This window comes from Camelina sativa, chromosome 3 (genome assembly GCF_000633955.1).
Source record: "Camelina sativa cultivar DH55 chromosome 3, Cs, whole genome shotgun sequence".
NCBI lineage: Eukaryota > Viridiplantae > Streptophyta > Magnoliopsida > Brassicales > Brassicaceae > Camelina > Camelina sativa.
The window spans coordinates 18,875,877-18,879,426 of NC_025687.1; the positions used below are offsets into that span (position 1 = coordinate 18,875,877).

The 3,550-nt window shown below is 33.2% G+C and overlaps 1 long non-coding RNA gene across 1 annotated transcript; it reads left to right on the forward strand.

The window, feature by feature from the left end:
- On the forward strand, positions 537 to 1,622 carry LOC104777514. The gene is made up of 3 exons (XR_766300.1): positions 537 to 613; positions 818 to 902; positions 1,300 to 1,622. It is a non-coding gene; the product is annotated as an uncharacterized LOC104777514 (long non-coding RNA).

Sequence of the window (3,550 nt, forward strand, 5' to 3'; positions counted from 1 at the left end):
AAAACGAAACGTCCCTTCTTCTACTTCCAATCGCTTCACATCCTATCTGAGGGTTTCACCCTTTCTTATTTCATTGTTTTCTCGGGTATGTGCAAGTTCCAGAGATGAAACTGGTCTCATGGACGTTAATTAGGATTAGGGCTTAAACGTTTCAAATCCTGGTGATAATGACATATTGTTCGGGGAAGTGCAACTCATTCCGGAATGTAAGTGTCTAACCAAAAAAAAACATCCACTCCGTATTTCTTTTGCTTCCTCCGATTGGTGATTCATTTTCTGATCTTTTTTTCCCAGATTTAAAAACCTTGACTGATGGTTTCAGTTTGGTTTATCAATCACTTATGTAGCCAAAAACGCCAGGTAGCTGCTCTTTCTTAAGAACTTATAATAAATTTTGTATTTGGAGAACTTATATTAAAGTTTAGTATTATCTTCGTTTGATATGGATATAGTCTGACGCATGTTGAATATGTCCAATCTATAATAACTTATGTTGCTTATCTAAACCTTTTTATATGTAGTAAATTTGTTGATTTCTTGGGTGAAAAGCTTTGGATGAGGAGAAAAATCCAGAGACCTACATACGAAGACTCCTCCAATTGCTAAATCATAGGTACGACTTACATTAGGAAGAGTGATTTTGTTGGGCTTTTCCTATGCCGATCAAACACTTTTTCCTTTGTTGGCCAAACCGTTTTGTGTTTATTTAACTGTTCGTATGTACTCTTATTAATAATGTGCTTCATGGGGTTAAAATAATTGAACTACATACATGATTTGATTATTTTCTGTACTTTTGTTTGCGTTTTTCATTTAGGAAGTTAAGAAAAAGAAACGTCACTGCGAAAGAGTTTGAAAGTTATAAATGTTAAGCTTCCACAACATAACTGCCTCAAATTAAGGTTAGGCTAATAGACATTCTCTTATTCAAATAAGATTGTCATGGCAATTAAATATAAATCTGATCAGTTTTAAATTTTTATTTTTGTCAAAGGTATATAACTTACACTTTTGTATATTAGATATTTTATAAACTTCCTGCTATTGCATGATTAGAACATATATATGTACTACATTGAACATAGTATATCCTCACTATACATATTTCTCAAGAATCCCAAAATGTTACTAATATATTCGTTGCAACTCTTGTGACGTTTTTGTTACAAATAAAAATTTGTGATCATTGTATTGCAACCATTAAAAAAATGTCACAAATGCATAACAATGTTTATATTGTGACTAAATAATTTTAATTGTGACTAAATATTTCGTCTTGATAAAATTATTTTCTTGTAGTGCTTGAAGATGCATTGACAGGAGGAAATACAACACCATGATGTCTATGCTGATGATGATCAATTCGTTTGTCACATAAAAAGACGAAGAATGTGAGGAGGTGGTGCATTAGTGCAAGAGTGGAGAGAATGAAAGTGTTGTAAGTTTTGTTAGTAGTTTGGTCGGAAAAACCAGTTAAAGTAGAGGCCAAAGTTATGTTTTCACTTAGATTGTTGCACCTCCAATGCAAATAATGCAAATGGGTATGTATATGGGTGTGTATGTGTCCATAATCCATTGCATATAGTAAGTGGAAAAGCTTAAGTGATTGACATGAATTCTGTCGCATAATCTTTTGTGTGCTCTACCAGTTCTAGATACAAAATCAAATAAACTTTTACTTTGATGGAAAATGATTGACAAGTAACAAACACGCTCAGCTATAAATTATCGCATGAAAACATGTATTACTGACTAATTGTTGTCATGAAGGATAGATAATAGCATTTCAGGCCGACAAATTATAGTTTTATTATCCAAAGTTAAGATTTCATACTTTAAAATTTCATCATAATGATTTATGTTACTTATACTTTTAATTCATTCACAGTACTATCCAAAGAAAATAAAACATGAATTTGCTGCCATTTCTTATCATGAAAAAAAATATCTCCACTCTGTATATAAGCTTATAAAGAATATTTTCTTACTAACATCTAGAATGAATATAGACATCAAGATTAACAATTCAGAAACTCAACTAACTAATATCATTAACAAAAGTAAAAGAAAATATTCAAACTACATTTGATATTGCTCAGAAAAAAAAATCTACAAAATAAAATAGCTACAGAAAAATTTATTAACACTTTAGCATTGTCTTATAAATTTTAAAAATTAATTCGCGCGTAACGCGGCATATCGTCCAGCCTATAAATAACAGTAGGAAATAGTCTTAACCTAAAAATCACACACAACTTGCAAAAAATGCTGCGAAACACACACTATTCCCTTGAAGAACTACCAAACGATGTCCTCAGAGATATAATCTCTCAAGTTGCTAAGATTTCATGCACAACCGTGAGACATGTTATGCAAGCATCACCACATCTAGCCAAGTCAGCCCAAGATCACCGAGTCTACAAGAATATCAACCTAAGGCCCCTGGCGATGAATCCACTAGCAGCACTAACGAGATACCAAGACCTCATGGAAAAATGCATTACAAGTGGAAATGTTGAGGCTCACTATATCAAAGGGATCCAAGAGTATTTTCAAAAGAACAACACAAAAACAGGGCAGGAACACTTGAAGAAGGCGGCAAAAGGTAGTTATGAGAATGGTATGTACCTTTACGGAATTGTGAAGTTATGCAGTGGTGACGCAGCAGAAGGAAAAATTTGGCTCGACAAGCTAGGCTGCAAACAAATCAAAGCAAAGGGTGACCAATGCTGGAAAGATATCAAAAAGGCGGTACACAGAGTCAATGTACAAAGCCTACAATGCTACTACACTACATTGGCAGCAATCAGACCAACTATTTACTGCACCGTCAATGACATGGAAAATATATGCGTATGCTGCTACTACTACAAAAAAATGCTCAAGTTTGTCTTTTTCATTTAGCTTAAGGAACAACAATATGGTTTACCAATGTTATCAACCTTAAATCAATTCCACAATTCGAAATAGAAATCTATGTTTTTCTCCTTCTTAAACAATAACGACGCCTCCAAAAGAATTAAAACAAGAGAAACAAGGAACAAACCTGAAAGTATAGCAAGTAAACAAAAGATATAAAAAAAAAATTAAAGTCCGCCGCTTACCATGACATCTAAATCAGAACATAGAAGATCAAAATATGTTGAAAAAACTTCNGAAGATCCAAATATGTTGAAAAAACTTTCTACAATCCATCTCAAGAAAAAAGTCTTCAAGTATTACGACCAACAAGACATAGATATATGCAAAGAGGTCTTTACCTTCAGGGACAACTACATCATAGAAAAACTGGGCTATACAAAATCAAAAAGAATAACCAAATCAAAGCAAGGCAACACAAACAACACTTTCAGAGGATCAGGGAAACACAACTAGAAACCAATTAACATTATTTGGCAGCACTTCACAAAACAATCTCCAAAGACAAAGAAGGTAAGAGATGCACACACCTTTAGTAAACTAAAGAGATTCAGAAATATGAGTGCCACAATCGATAATCGTAGAACTAAATTATATGAAAATGAAAACTGAGCCAACAAAAAACAACCTG